Here is a 16,939-nt window from a genome sequence, read left to right as displayed (position 1 = left end):
ATAACTGTATGTGAGCAAGTCACCGTAGATTGCCTGCATCGCCCATGAAAATAAGTCAGCAATTTTGGAACACAATTCCTCTGGCCTATATTAAATGACTGTGAGCTGACTCATATCCCCGAAATGCCTGTTTGTCTCATTTATGGAAGGGGAGTTTAGGGTGGATTCTTGAGAAAGAAAAAAACCCCTTAAGTTATAGACATCTCCAGCCAGTCAGATGAATCCTGTGCAGGGAGACTAACAAGTCACAGAGCAGACAAAACTTAAGCCAAATGTATTGAATATTTTTCACTCTGATTCACTGAGAAATTGTTCTGCAATCTACTCAGCACAAAGTGAAAGAGTACAGTACAGCTGCCTTTCAAGAGTGCACTCCAAAATACAGGACTGGCTGCAGGAATGATGAGACCCACAAGAGATCATTCAGTTTTAGACAAAACAAAACTTTTAGTTTGTCAGTCTACTCATTTAGGTCTGCATTTTTCCTTACCTTCCTATCTTTCAGAAGACATATCCAGTAAAAAACGATGCAAATTTTGCGAGGAAACCAGAAACCATATTTTCTCCTTGTTACTCAACAAGATTGGAATTTTTTGCTGATCTCACTCAAACCAGTTCAAATCAGAAGCAATTACATCAAAATTGATGGTGATAACCTCGTAGGAAGCGAGAATCTGGACCTACTATTTTTAAAATGGCAGCAAATCTTACCTTACATGACAATGGAAAGATGCAGTTGATTCTAATGAAATGGTGTGGTCTTTTTTATGTAACAGAGAAACAGCATTGTAGCTGAACTGTTAAATAAAAGTTTTCACTTAGCTTACAGTACATTTTACTGTCATCAAAAAAGCATTCGGGAATAATAGTTCCCAACGAGTGTCTGTTGAAATTTTGGGATAATAAACTTTTATATCTTAATATTTATGATTCTAATAAACTACCACAATATTAAAATGAAAGATACAAACTCTGAGGTCAAAAACTACAATTTGTTGTAAGGCAAAACAATTTTGAATAATAAACCACAATTGAAATCTAATATCACTTCCTATAATTTAATAAGTAATCCCCTTGGTGATATATCCCGGATATTAAACTAGTTTAGCTCACTTAGACCAGATGTTTTAAATTGGTACATAGCATTATGCCAAATGATAATACAAAACTAAGCATGAAATGACATGATAACCATTTATGTTCTGATATTTACCTTCATTCCTGATCACAAATTGGCTAATCAGGAGAAATTAATTCATTCATTACTATTAATAGTAGTGAATGACAAGTTCATAAAAATAATTCTTTGTTTATTAGCTCAACTATAGCACTGTAGGATGTTAGTTGACCAGATGCAAATGTTTGATTGGATAATATCTCTCACAGCTCCCAATCCACCTAGCACGTGCCAAAGCAGTTAGTGTTTTTTCACCACAAGCATCCAGCTGCAGACTAGAAGTGTTTCCATAATGAAGTCAGTATAGCTTGTATTTTAAAACTTATTCAAATGATTCTGTTTGAGTCTGAGAGAAAAAACATTTTCATAAGGGTCTGCCACCAAAAATAGTCCATAAATATATCTTTCACTATATTTCAAGGACACTGGTGTTAGATTGGTCAGTCATTAGAGGAGATGAAGATTTATCCATTTTTGTTCCATATGAATGTCTGCTGATGCTGCTGATGCACCAAGTTCAAACTTTTCAAACTTTTCCTGTGTGTGATTCACCATGGAGACCGCCCTATAACAACCACTTTAGAAAGACTCTGAGCCAAGGTCAAAATCATGACATATTCAGTCTTGATACTCAGTGGTTACAGTTTGCCTTATTGCTGCTCTTCCCACTCCAAATGTGTGTGAACCCTAAAATGTATTGGAAAGTGAAAAATGCTGTTCCAGTCTATGGCATAACTGGCTCAAAAATAGGGCTTTGAAGTCATGGAAATACAAGCAGCAGTCAGCACAACTGACAGAGAGTAGAAACTCATGGTGTCTGGTTCCCAGAGCAGCTGCTGATGCTGTTGGGCACTGTCACCTGCCCTGGTCAAGGATCTGAACATTGTGTTGGTCATGCAATAGGACAGGCTGCAGCCACGGGGATGTGGAACCACATCCCACAGAATCTGATGTTCTTGAGAACTATGCTGGCTTGAGGTCCATAAAAATGACAGTTTTATTTACACAATTGTTCTATTATGCAGTACTGAAGGGAAAAGAAAGAGATTGCTTAACATGCTTCCAATTTGTTTATTTGTTTTCCTTTATTGGGTAAAAGTACTGCTCAGGAAACAACTAATGTAACTGACAGCACTGACTTGAATGAAGAAGGGGTGATGGCAACCAGGGACAGTTCTGTTGGAGAGTGGTGAATGACAGGTTCTCTACCCTCCCAGAAAATCCTTCTTCAAAAAAGTGCCCTTTGTGGGTGGTTAAAGACAACCAAAAATATTTCTATTTGTGAAAGGATTGTGGTCTAACCTCAGATCAACAGACCTAATCAGCACTAATCCAAGAAAGTGCTTAGGCCTGTTGCAAACAAGCATAGACTGCATTACTTTGGAAGATCAGGAAAGTCAGTTGTGAAGTACAAAATGTAGGTTTACCCTCAACATTTCTGACTGACATTAATGGAAATGACAGTTTACTCCCAGAATAAAGACATGTTGTGCTGGGGAACATAATAATTCCCTAAGAATTACCACGCGATAACTTTTTGCCAAACCCTTTGTGGTGTCAAATATTCCACAGAGGTCAGGAAAGAGCTAAGTACAACTGTCAATGCTCCTAAAAGTTTGTGCCGGATCATTAGAGCACAGCTTGTGGACTGAAGTGGTCACAAAGAAACAATGTTTCTTTGCCACTCATTGAGAGATGCCAAATACCTTCTGAGTTTTGTGGTAATTGATGTAACTGAGGCTGTGTGCTGAAACAGCCCGGCCCAATCAGATCAGTGGAAAAGCAATAGCATCTCTTCTGGATATCATATTTGTGGTTTTCCTTTTTCATTGGAGTTGACCAAGTCAGGGTAAGATGCCGAAGCAAATGTAAAACCCATCACTTTTAAACATGACATCTTTGTATCTGATTCCCATCTGATTTAGATGGGGAATAACTCCATGATGATAACAAAGTTGTGTGTCTTTACTCCAGTCTCTAAAGCAGCTGGCTTTCCCCATTTCCATAATTTAGAAAAAACAACAAAATTCTTTAGAGATAGCACTTAGCATTCCCTCTGTTTTACAAAGCAGCAAACACTCTGGGGGGCTCAGAAATAATTCCCAAGTACTGTTTCAATGTTTTTGAAATCACTAACTATTCTCAGCTCTATGAGAACACACACACATGCATACACAAACAGCTCTTGAAGGAAATCAGAGCATCTGATAGAAAAGGTTTACTTTACTCTGGGTGATCTCAGCTACATTATTTACACACAAAAATCTCTTAGAGGGAACCATAAAAAACACATCAAAGTGCAGTGACTTTTTGTGCCTGTCCCTCTCAAGTTCTACAATGCATTTTGCAGTTTACCTTCTCTTCCTGGTCAGTTTCTTCCAGATCTCATAAGAAAACAGAATACATGAAAACAGAAACTATTCAGGGAGACCATGTTCTTAAATATTTTCTTTGAGGAATTAATTGTCCTCTGTTGGATTATTTTTTTTTTTTTTTTTTTTTTGCATTTTTAGAAAATTTTATTCTTCCTTCTTTCTTCTTGCTCTGTAATGGTATCCCTTAGGAGATCTATACACATCTGAACATGGGGATGGTTAGATGCTGTGCCTTGTGTGCCTCATGCTTTGGTACCATTAAACTAATCTAAACCACCATCTTTGCGTTTTGTTCCTTTTCTGAGTAGGGAGCAAGACTGTTTGCAGAACTGCCAAGCCCCTACAGTAGGTGTGGTCCTTCAGAAATCTCCTGGGATGATCTGCATATGGGACCTGGCATAGTCAGGAACCATTTGGTTTAATTCTGCATGTTTAGTCACAAAATTGGAGCAGAGCAGGCAGTTTGCCAAATTTGCTAAAACTGGATCTGTGTGCTGCCACCTGTTCATAAGAAATGAGGACTCAGGAGACTCAAATTCTGTTCAAAAGAAGATTTCTTATGTAGACCTGAAATAATTGACTCATTCCTCCACAGTTCAGGTCCTTCCCCATAATTTTGGGATCTTCAGGGAGGAATAAGTACCTTACATTCAGGACAGGGTAGCAACCAGATGTTATGATAATGAGGATTGCACAAGCAGATCAACTGCAAGAAGATTGCTCACTCTTCATTTTGTTTTCTGGACTATCATTGGATATCACAGTAACAGAACTGTGGCAAACCTACACTCCAGCTCCTTTGTGGGACACCTTCTCTTGCAGGATTTTTGCGATTTAACCACTGGCTGGGTTCTGGTTATCCACAGGAATTCATACTCAGGAAGAGGTGGAAACATGATTGAGGCCCAACAAGTCATCTTGCAGCTGCAGAAGGATGTCTGAATATCCTGCTGTAAAAAACACTTTGCAATTTCTCATACCCACTATATTCCCTCTCAGATGGAGGGGAGAAAGGAAAAGTCACAGCTTCATTATATAAACCAAGTGTCTTCTATTAAAAAAATTGTTTTCTTCCATAACTGATAGCACATCCAGAATCTGGCCTGAATTTTGAATAATCATATACTTTCCTCCCTCTTGCTCCCTCTGTCTCTGCACTTGCCCTGCTTGTCATGTCTCCTCCAAGATGTGCTCAAAGAAAGTTAAAATTTCATATTTCAGTGAAATGCAAGACTGTTGATCTGCCTTCATCTTGTACCATAGCATGACATTTGCATTGGCTGCTGTGCTTTCAAATTTCTGAATTACCCTTGAGTGTGTTTTGGCTATTTGCATCATTTTAAGGCCTCCCTTTTCCTTATGAGCCCACCTGGAAAATGGCAGTAAACTTACAAGCTTTAGGAGGCTTGTTTTCCAAAGCTCACTGCAGCTCTAGTTGCTTTTAAGAGAGTTTATCACTTTATCAGGCATAAAGGATTGTTGTTATTCTGTATGCCTAAATCTAAGCAGCTACATTAGTAAAAACAGCTAAATTAGTTTGGTTTGTGTGATACCTATTCAGGATGGTGTTTATTAAAATACAAGTGACAAAACTCTCAATAATTTTAATTGTTTCCAAAGTATCTTACACACCCAACAAAATAATTCATTTTGTGATGTATAAGCTCCAATTTGGAACTATATTTGAAGTTCAGTTCAAACAGCTGAAAACCAAGAGAGTCTTAAAAAATTAATACATGGTTATTCATCTAAAGATGTTGCCTATGACAATTTTATTCTTTGTTGCCCTAAATACAGCCTTTTGGTGTTCAATACAGGTGAATTACTCTTCTAGACCAAAAAAGATCTCCCAAGACTGAAGGAGGGTGACAGCCTTGAGAGAAGTAATCATGATCTACAGTCTTCTAAGAATGTAAACAAAGACAATTCCCAATTAATGGCATGTTTTCTGCTTTAAAAAAGCATAATTTCAAAAAGGTGAGGAATGCTATGAGCAAAATTCCTGGAAACTGAAATGTAAGCAGAGAACTTTGAATGAAACTTGGACGTTCTTTTAGAAGAGTTTATTAAATGGCTAAACCCCTACAGTTTCACAATCAAGAAAGAACAAACTTTGGCTAGAAGTCCAACATAATTTTCTGGAAACTGTGAATATAAAAGCAATGTATAACATGAAAACAAAAAAAAGGCAGTTTTAGTTAGCAGTAAAAATGAAAACGATCGACCAAATTAAATAATTAATATGAGAAACTAAAAGCATAGTAAAATTCCTGTCTATATGAAAAAGAGCAGTAACGTTTAACATTTTATTAGAGATAAAAAGTGCTAGAAATTATATAATTCTTACATTAGATAAGGATATTAAATCTGTTAGTAATCATAGAGAAGGATAAGGTTTCAGTAAATATGGCCTTGCAGAAAAACAGGTTCATTTAATTACTTCACATGAAGATGATCAAGATTTTTCCAGTCCTTCAAGTAGCAAGGAGGAATTTAGGCAAAGTCTGTTAAATATTTTTAAATCAGTAGGCTGAGTAGCTTGAATCCAAGAGCTCTTATTTTCCTGAGGAGTCAGCTGAATCACTAATGTTGCTCTTGAATAAATGTTGAAATACTGGTGAAATTCCAGAAGACTAAAAAAAGTACTAATCCGGAGCCAATATACAAAACATTTGAATTAGGCATGTTACTGCATATCAATCCCAGGAAAAAAAAAAAAAAAAAAAAAAAAAAAAAAGAATAAGCTGATAAAGCAATAAATTTATATTATCAAGATGGGCTGAAAATTCCCTGAAATAACCAGCCATGGGGTAAACTTCTACCCCTAGTCTCAGGTCTCAAGGATTGGCTCAAGCTTGACTACATGCAATGTAAAATATTCCTAAAATAGTGGCAGAAGAGAGTTGTGAATGACAGATGTAAAAATCAGTTAAAGAACTTATAATGATACACAAAATCAGCTGACTTAGCCAGGTGAGACAACTTCAACTAACAATGCACTAGAGGCAAGCTTCTGCAGGAGTCCTAAAATGAATCTTTAGAGATAAACAACAGAGCAGAAGTTCCTAATGTCACTCTGAAAATATATGAACCTTTTGTTGTGTAGACTGAGTAGCAAATACAAGCAGGGTGATGATTTTGCCTCTGTGTGCAATACTGATGAGATTGACACTAGAATATTGCATACACATCTGGTGTCCATATTTGGGGTAAAAAAAAAAGCTGAAAAATTGAAAAGGATGCAGAAAGGACCTTAAAAATCATTTCAGGATGGAGAAAATACCTTACAGTGGGGCACTGGAAATCCTCAATCTATTTAGATTATAACAGATTTAAGGGTGGCTTGAATATATATGCACATATATTCATTAGAAAAAGCTCTGAGCACTTGAAGGACTTTTAAACCAAAGCAAAAAGGGCTAAAGAAAATCAGTAGATACAGGCTAAAACCAGACAAGTTTAGTTTGGAAATAAGGCACATTTTTCAGCAGTGAGAGAGATTAGTCAGAAAAAGAATCTAAAAGGGAAAGTAGTGAATTCTCCTTCTCTTCATAGTAATATTGGCTGCAATTCAAAAAGATGTGCTTCAGCCAAACAAAAGCTCTTCTTTAGTCAGAGATTTTTGCTCAGCTTCACATATTAAATTGCCCAATTATTTCTTCTGCACTTAAACACTTTTTTTAGGATACAAGTAATTTAACTTTAGTTGTCTACAATGTAGATATCTGAACCTCAGGTACCCTCTGCAGGATTGGTTTAGAGACAAAAGACACTCAGAGGGCTGGATTTATCTCACCAGTTTTAGAAACCTGCATTAGTAAGTGATTAATCCTGAGAGGTTCCTCTTTCTATTACAAAAGAGATGTTATAAAGGGAACACAAAGAGACTATAAAGGGAGTTTGAATAACCAGTTCTGATTAGAGATTTCCAGTGAAGAAGCATTCATTTAGTCAGGGGAATCCTGACTGTGTTTTGTGTCTGAGTGTCAAAAAAGCATTTTGACAATTCCTGAGCAATGCATCTAGTTCAACATGAAAGGCAGCGCATGGATTTCTGCTTGGATTAGGTGAGGTAGGGGTTTATCATATTTCTTCTGTGACTAATGTTTAGGCTTTTTACATACATTTATTTAGATTTTGTCTTCCTTTATTTTTTTTTCAGCATGAGATATAATTTAAAGACAAACAATAAAAAACTATGTTTTCCCTACGTTTCAGAAATAGATTTTCAAAAGGGAATTAAAAACAAGGAGTTGAATGTTTGTATTTGCTAAAGGCCCAACATCTCATTGCCACCCAGTAATTGAGCCTCAGCAGGAGGACACAGAACAAAACGATCTCCAGTGTGAAACAAGAACTTGCTGTTATTCTGAATTTTGGGATGCTTTTCTGTTTGCTTTGAACTCCATATTAAAACAAGGTAGAATAAATATTTCCAACAACAGAGGAAAACTTGAGAATGAAATATAACTCGGAACTCTTCGTGGACAGCAAGCCTCAGTCAGTGGGAGCAGGCACACGAACACACACAGAGTTAAAGGGCTCGTGAAGATTGAAGGAGTTTGTGTTTGGAAATAAGCAAAATCTCCCACACCAGTCCTGGTCAGCTTTTTACACAAACAACATGGCCTGAAGTCAAGGGAAGATTTGCCTCAGGAAAGACTAGAGGGTTGGATTCAATGTACTGTTCATTAGGGCTATTTTCCTTTACTTTATGAGCCACATGGGAATCTATCTCCCTGTTTCAACTGACATGAACCATTTTGTTTCAACAGTTTTTTTATGTTGTAGCCTGTACGCTTTATTGATGTTGATTATAACTTGGTTGCTCACCAACTTATATTGAAACAAAAAGCTGCAGTCCAAACCCATTTCTGCAGTGATTTAAGAACAGCTAACACGTACGATGCTTGGACCAAATTTTCTCATTAAATAGTTATTACTGAAGTTTTTATTTTTGCTAAGAAACATTTTAATACTAAAGCACATTTAATTTATACACATTTTAAAGTGTATAGCACTTCTTCTAGATAGACTATTAACTTAAATGAGAACATTAGACAAGGAATGAAAATTATTTAACACTTAGAAGAGGCACTTGGGGAACATCTGAAAACAGTAAGATTCAGCTTGGACATTATACCTTAACCATGTGCAATGATTGATGTTATACATATATATGTGTATGTAACTTGGAGAATTTATTCAGCCTTACTGAAAATAATGAAAATATTAAAATAAAAATTAAGATTATTTTTGAAAACAAAATTAACTTTTCTCCCTAAAAAATCACTTCATTTGTCAACTTCATTGCTATGAGACAACTGGGAAAAATTTGGGGTTTTTTGGATCATATTTTTAAGATTGCACAGAGTACAATTGTAAAATTAATGAAAATTTGGAAGTTTATTGGTTAACTATTTAATTAATGAGCTAACACACACTAACATCTCTCAAAGTTCAAAATACTATTTGAACTCTGTGCTGCCAAAAGATCCATATGTTTTGTTTATATAGATCAAAGAAGGTGTAAAAATTTTATGCCAAACTCTAAAACCATATTTGCAGTCAATTGAGCAGACACAATTTTTTCACATGTATTTTTTCTCCTTGAGAGAGACATGAAGCAGAGAATGGAGGGAGCATTACCGAAATCAGTATATTGCTAGAGGATGGCCTTACAGTCCAAGGTGAAACATGACCTAAGATCCTATCTAGAACAGACATGAAATGTAGACTATCCACGGTCAAGGAGAAAATTTTCATCTGGAGCAACTGTTTCTACCAAACTGTCTACAACGGGATATCTCTGGAGGTTTCTCATAAGTATGTGGCACTCCCTTCCAAATCTTGATCAGACTTAAGAATACTTTTTTTTTTTCCTGATATCCTCTTCCATCTTAAAAATGCTGTCATGGTGGTGCCCCAGAGAAAACTCAAGCTCTGGAATGTGACTATCAATATGCTTAAACTGTTACCTTTGGTCTATACCAGCTACCATTTCCCCAGATGGCAGCTGAGCCCAGTTCAAGGTGAGTTTCTAAATCCCAATAAATTCTTTGGACATGACTAAGGTGTTACAGAGAAAGAGGTTACGTGTATGGATGTGACCCATGTGCCATCTGCCCTCAGGTCTAAAAATAAGGCCCTGAACCATTTTCCTGACAGCACAGTTTTAGTCTTTCTGTACAAGAAATAATATAGTAATATGAAAATCATGAACTCTGGCCTTAAGAGGATGTGTGAAATTCTAATATCTCTGGAAAAGATAAGGGACCACAAAAACTTGGCAGTCAAAAGAATAAGGGTACCTACAAACAGCTGCTGCTGAGCAAGGACAAAGAGCAATGCCAGCTGTGAGCAGTGTGCTGCTGCAGACACAGGTGGCTGTGGTGAGGACAGCAGGATGGAAGGGTTGAATGAGTGGTAGGAAGAGACAAATGTTGGAGCAACAACTTTGTGGCAGTGTCCCTACAGCCTTTCTGATTGCTTTCTGATCTCTTTGTTGGAAAGGTCACTGGCCCAGAATGACTCACATCCACAGTGTTCCTACCTTGAAGTGGTTTTACTGAAACAAAAAGTCCACCTAGATCCAAATACAAATACAAAAAGCAACTGCCAAGGCAAGAGCATAATAACAAGGTAAGCAGCTAGTAAAACTGCATTACCTCCAACTGCTCATAATTTAGGGATTTTCTGAGCTCAGCAGGTTTCTCTTGCTTTAATTTGCCTGTTTCTCCTCTTACATTTTGCTATATACAGCACCTTATGCCAAGGAACTCCACCACTTAACTGCACCCCAAGTGAATGAGCTTCCTGCCTGGTTTTATGCCTTGCTCCTAGCTCCTGCTAAACAATCAAGCCTTATGGCCTCCTCAGCATCACTCTAGGCTGGATCAACTTTTTCATAATTGCCCCTCTGTCATTGCTCTACCAGACCTGGAGTACCCATTTCTTCAGCCTTCAGAAAGAGGTTTATCCATACCCCTGCCTTTGCCTAAACTTTCTTCAGTGCTGCTGTTATATTTGAGTGATTGCAGCATTGTGCACAAGTATTCCAGTTTTTGTGAATTTATAGAATAGCCCACCAAGCTCTCATTTTAAAATCCCATATTCCATTCCTAATTTCTAACAATCAGCTTATGCTTTTGTGCACTCCTGTAATGTGAACTGATTGTGTTCACACACTGAAGCCCTTGGAGCAAAGCCTGGCTTAATACTTGCCCCATGAATTTGGCACAAACCGATGCACTGACCTCACATGATCTGCACAAAATTTGTCTATCACAGTCACTGGAAGCTCACAGCTGTGGCTGCCCTGCCACATCCCTGTCAGCAGCTCGGGATATTCTCACAGTCCTTTTCTTTCCTCTCATGGCCTTCCTCACCTCAGCCCGGGGTAGCCTGAGCTATCCTGCCACAAGGGCTAGATCTCCTCCTGCCCCCAAGTGGCCTAACTTTAGGGCACACCTTTTCTGCTTGCCCTAAATGTGAAGAATGTATGCTTTGCCATCTGTCATATTTATTATTTTCTTCACAGTGACAACACAGATGTAGATTGTGGGCCGAAGGATGCAGTGTGAGGAAAAAAGTGTGCAGCTTCCAATGGAGTGGGTAAAAGTTGAAAAACCAGGTTTTGTGGATAGATGTTGGATGCTTGACTGATTCACTGAATCAGTCCTCAGACTACCTAAAAAATTAACCACAGGTTTTTCAAGAGGATGTCTAAAAAATTGAACCTACCTAAAAATGAAGCACATGTTGTTCAAGAAGATGCTTAATTTCTCAGGTCCAGAATGGATCCTGGAGGTGACCCAGTACATGGCATAGACAGCCTGGGGAAGAGGGCTGTGGAGTGAAGCAATTAAAAGGTTGCTGCAGAGAGGAACAGAATAGTCTGTTCTCCAGATCCCCTGACAAGGGGAAGAAAAACAGTATGTTTAAATTGCAGGAAGGGACAATTAGGTTAGAGAGTGGAAAGAACTTTCTGATGGTGAGAAGAGTTAAGCCCTGGAATAGCTCGCCTGGCAACTGGTGCTGTTTTTCTTGTTGACAGGTTGTAAGAACAGGTTAGACAAACATGCCAGGAATGGCTTAGGTCTACTTGATCTTTTCTTGGGTCAAATGGAGAGATAAGATCACTTCTTCTGTTCTTCCCAGACTCACCTGCTACAATATTATAATCTTTTCATCCCAGATTTCTAAAGATAAAAATGGATTCTCTTTCCACATTTTTCACTGCTGCAAAGAGTAGCTTGTTGTATATGTCTAAAAATTCTAACAGACAAAAAACTACATTCTGTGCTTGTAAAAGTCATAAACCCCACAGTTAAATAAAGGATCTCTATCCAGTTCCACCAGTTTTGCTTCATATGCAGAAAGTAAGTAGGACACATTTCTTTTAATAATATAATATTTACTCATTAAATATATTTACCCCTTCTTTGGAAGTCTTTGCCTTTTATCTGCTGATAATTTCACAAGATGAAAAGTAAAATGAGTGTTATGGCAGAAATCTCTTTTCAGAAGTTGGAAATAAAAATCACTTCAAAATATCTCTGGTTAGAGTTCATATTTGTTTGGATTTGATTACAAAACTACAGATATCTGCTTAAAGTATTACAGCCAAATACTGGCCCAGGAGGGATTATATTCCCAGTTTTGAGATTAATGCATTATACAGCTCCTGGTCATGAAATTTAAAAGCATTCTAAATAGTGGCCACTGGCCGTTTTATGTGACAGCCTAAATAATTAAAAAGGTCTGTTTCAATCTCATACCCATTGAGTACATTTTGGTAATGTTTTGCTGCCTAGAAATGGTTTCTGCATCAAAATGTAGTACTAAAATGAGAATTTATCCTGTATCAGCTAGGAATCTGCAATCTGCTTTATGATTCTACAAGGATGTATAAAAGAAATAAGCTGTAGCTATCCAGTAGAACTTTTCCCCATTCAGAGATTATTGCTGAAACTTATTCCTTTGGCTTCTGTCCAAACACTCAGTATTTTCCTCAGTTCTTTGCTGACTGCTTATAACCTATGTGGAAATCCTTAGACTGCTGGTTGGAAATCACCAACACTACATTGCCTGAAATCACAGGCTTCATTCCTGGTTTTAAGAGAAGCCTCGTGTTCAAGACTGGTTAAGGTGTCTCTATAGACACCTACTGGGGTGTAAGCAGTCATTCCTAGAACTGTTTCTCCAATGTCACCTTCTCCTTAAATATCCAGGTCTTTGCAGTCCATATGTTTAAGCCATGAGAATGCTCTACATGCCACAAACTGCTTAGAGATTGTGCTCAGACTGCAGTCAAAGGCTTCACAGTTTATGTTCCAGCTGTTCTAGGAAACTCTACCTCACTAGTCAAGTGTAATCCTCTAGGCCTGTCCAAAGCATCTCTAATTTAAGCTACCAAAATATGAAGGGACAACTTGTTTTGAACCTGGGAGGTGATTATAGGATATACAGCTGCCTGAACAGGACAATCATCTGACACAGAGTGACAAAATTCTCCTTTTTGGACCCAGGATGTGCAGACTTACTCTTAAGTTCTAAACTGTCAGTTGGGTGCTCTTTCTGCAGGGAAATCATGTGTTAAACATCTGTCAGACCTTAAAAAACAGCATCAGGAGAAAGCTGATGGGACTGTTACATATTTAAAAGGTTATTTCTATGTATCTCTGCCTAATTCAGGTGCCTGTGCACCAAAAATCAATCCTCTTTCTATTAATGGAAGCTCTCTTCCATCAGATGCTTCAGGCATGTGTCCTTTTGGAGTGCTGCAAACCACCTAAGAAAACAGTGCTTTCCTTGCTCAAAGAAATGTGAGAATAAAAACTGCCAGTGTTATAAACATCATGAATAAACAAAAACATTTTTTAGGATCTATGAAATACTATTATGAGGGACTGAATTATTCTTGTAGACAAAGGCTGGTTTTCTAGGAAAATTTGCTGAGGCTACAGAAAACATTAAGTAACTCTGCACTGACATCCTCTGTCAGTCTTAATGTAAAGGCAAAGGGGTTGTTAATGGTTCTGACATATAAAGCACTCCAGTTTTTTTGAAAGAATAAATAGATATTGATACTGTATATTAAATACATTTATTTCTAAAAATATTACAAAATCTTTTCATGTGGAAATTGCATTAAAAATATGTACACTCAATATGTAAGACTGTGGTAGTAGTGGAAGTGGGGATGTCTTTTCTTTTGAAGCAGCATAACATTTATGAACTTTGTATTTCCCAATTTTTATTTCTCCACACTCAGTTTTTTCCAAAGACAGAAAAGTGGTGTTTTCTAGTTCAGAGAGGATGTGTTGTGTGTTGTGACACTGCCAGTGTCTTGACTTCTTTTTCTTTCCTTCCTCTTTAGATTCTTTAGAGCTAGATACATAGAAGATAACAGTCCTCAGAAACAATGAGGCAAGGTGAGTGAAACTTCCTGCTGATGACAATGTACCATAAAGAGAAAGAAACAAAAAAAACAAGAAGGGAAGGTGACAAAAAAAAAAAATTACAGTCATATTTGAATCATCTGTGTGATTGCCTTTCATATTTAAAAAGTTTTTAAAGATTTGTGTGACTAAAAAAGCAAAGGATATCCTGAAGAATACGGAGGGATTTCCACTTATTGTAGTTCACATGGATACCAGATCCACACAAGAGAAGCAAGATGTGCAGGCCAGAAGGACAGTGTTGAATATCCAGAAAAAGAAAATAAGCCAGAGTGGATATCACCATGTTGCACAACTCAGTGGTCAGTGGTGCCAAAGAAAAGGTAACAAAGAAGACATCAGGTCTGCATGGGATAGAGTGCAAAGGAGCAGTGGGGCTCCTGAAACAACCAAGTGCACTTACATCCAACTCCTGCCTTCAAAGCTCACCTACATTTTAGGAGGCCTTTCAGAAGATTAGGAAGACACTAAAGGGTAACATCAATTTGAACATGTAAAAATAGCATTGCTCTTATACAAAGCAATGGAATAGTAGCAGAAGAGACAAAGAGTAAAACCAAAAGTAGTGCATGTCTGTAGTTAACAACAGATAAATGTAATAGCTGGCTGCACAACATACTGTACATCTTTAGAAACCCTAAAAATGCATGGAGCTATGTTAAGGCGGACACTTTACCAGATGAATATGGAAGATAAAATCTGATGGTGAAACATTTGGCTGAGCTGTACGATAGCATAAATAACCAGAGCAAAGAACAAGTTATGCTGGATGCTTGCAGGCGATCATTGGGACTGGTAAGGAAAAGAAATCACTGCTTTTTGTACAGATTCTGAGGACACTCCAGAAGTTAGTGCAGTGGGGTTAGCAACTCCACAGGAAGAAGTTTTCCCTGTGAAATATACTTTTGCTGTATAGTCACTGAAACACTAAGGAGGAAGAATATGTTAGGAGGCAAACTGAGCTGACACATTAAAACAGCTATGGCTTATGTAGGGAAAAAAGCACTGTTCCAGTAGGAAAATCAGTCAGACAAGCCACATTGGATGAGGCCTGTTCCAATCTGAATGGCAAAATCTGTCTCACAAATGCTCATTTCAACTTTAAATATAATTATTTTAGTCACAGCCACTCTTGATTACTATCAATGGATAGTCCTGTGAAAAGACATTATGTTGTTCAATATCTTCAAGACAGTGCCACAAGCCAAAAATCCTGGTTCTTACATACTAGCTGGAAAGTTTAAATCATTATTTGTCTGATAGTTTAAGCTGCAATCACCAAAACAGACAGCTGGACATGGCCACCTTTAAATTCAAGTTGTCACTCACATTTTTTATATACAGTAGACACTATTAGAATATTGCCCATGTGAACCACTGGGGAAATATCCACACACAGCAGCCGGAGTCAGGAACACAAGACTGGCAAAGCAGGCAATGAAGCAGTCCCATTAATGGAGAAAGAGAATTAAAAAAGGCTGCATTTACCCATTGTTTATGATAACAACCTATGTTCATTCCCCTTTTCCTGTGCATCGGCTGTTTCACCACACACCTTTCTACTGAGCAGCGGAGTAAATAAAAACTGGTCATGCTGGCTGACACTGATAAAATCAAGTTCACAGGCAGATATTTCAAACCCTTTATTAGCAAGGCCATAAACTACATATGCTGTTTGATTAGGATATGATGAAAAGAATTTATTAGCAGATGTGTATTCAGCTACACTGTTTTACTGGCAGCTTTATGAGATTCTCTCCTAGGCTGACAGGTGCGGCTTGCCAGCTGCCTTGTACAGCAAACAGGGGATGGAGACCATGCCATGTGCAATGATTTAATCAGTTACCATCAACTGCTGGAAAATAAACAAGCTTTTGTGCATTTCTTTCAGTCCCATGTATATTAATTGAAACCAAATATTACAAATGACACTGAAAGAGAGTATCGCTGATCAGAGGAAACTTAAATTTAATAGGACACAGCCATGTAATACATAAATATAATAAAGCACAGTCATGTAATACATAAATATTTGGTTAAAAGATAGCAGAATTTTGTTAAACTTGGCAATGGGAAGTCTTTTGAAGTCTCATTTGTCAGTTTCCATTCGTGGGACAGTCAAATCTAGTCATTTGGGTCACAGCTGGCAAAAGAAAGATGATCCTCTTGGTTTATTGTTCTGATACAAAATTGTCATTACAAATTGAAAACACAGGGCAAATAAAAGAGGGCAAATGGGGAACTTGTGTGGTTACATATTTTTAACTGTTGCGTCTGGCTGTACTTTGCTTAATAGGGGTTGCAGAATTCAAGATGTCTATATCCTGGGTCTCATTACTATTGTTTAAAATTTCTATACCACTAGTTTACAATTAAAACGTTCTTTCTCAATTCAGTTCTCATATCCCGTGTTTTCAGTGCTCTAAATATGTGTAACCTGAACTAATATTTTTATTAAGTATCTGACAGCTGCCTTGAAACATTTTATTTTAAATATTTTATTTTAACATTTTATTTAAACATTTTATTTTAAATATCAAAATAAAGATATAGAAGACTTTTTTCCACGGCCAAATGAGAATGTTCATATAATGTAAAGAAAAAGTAATATTGCTAAACTGAAGAAAGGACATTTTACAGAAGATCCTTTCACTTTGTTTTCTGCATGTTTGTGACAAAGAATTCTCATGATTACACTGTAAGCAAGGACAAGTGAAGAAGAACAGCAAAGCAGATAAAAAATTTGTCAGACTGATTGTGTAAATAATTATAGAAGTGGTCTGTTAAAAATTATGAAAATTGAAGCCATGGAAGCATTTTGAAAAAAAGTGAGCTTCTCTTTGAAGTATCAGTACATCCAAATTCTTTCTCTCAGCCTAATCATATATTCAGATTTTAGTAGATTTTCTGTCCTGGTTTAGAGT

General features: G+C 37.2%; 1 long non-coding RNA gene across 2 annotated transcripts in view; it reads left to right on the top strand.

Moving 5' to 3' along the window:
* LOC134416673 (uncharacterized) overlaps positions 1-16,483 on the top strand; it is a 38,116-nt gene extending 21,633 nt beyond the window's left edge. For both annotated transcript variants that reach the window (XR_010027325.1, XR_010027326.1), the window contains exons 3-5: positions 5,370-5,529; positions 10,066-10,194; positions 13,934-16,483. This is a non-coding gene — a long non-coding RNA (uncharacterized LOC134416673). The remainder of the gene's footprint in view (positions 1-5,369; positions 5,530-10,065; positions 10,195-13,933) is intronic.
* Positions 16,484-16,939: the final 456 nt, after the last annotated feature.

The sequence above is a fragment of the Melospiza melodia genome, chromosome 3, assembly GCF_035770615.1.
Source record: "Melospiza melodia melodia isolate bMelMel2 chromosome 3, bMelMel2.pri, whole genome shotgun sequence".
In the NCBI taxonomy this organism is placed as follows: Eukaryota; Metazoa; Chordata; class Aves; order Passeriformes; family Passerellidae; genus Melospiza; species Melospiza melodia.
The sequence above is the reverse complement of the archived record's forward strand: the minus strand, read 5'-3'. Positions and strand labels throughout refer to the sequence as shown.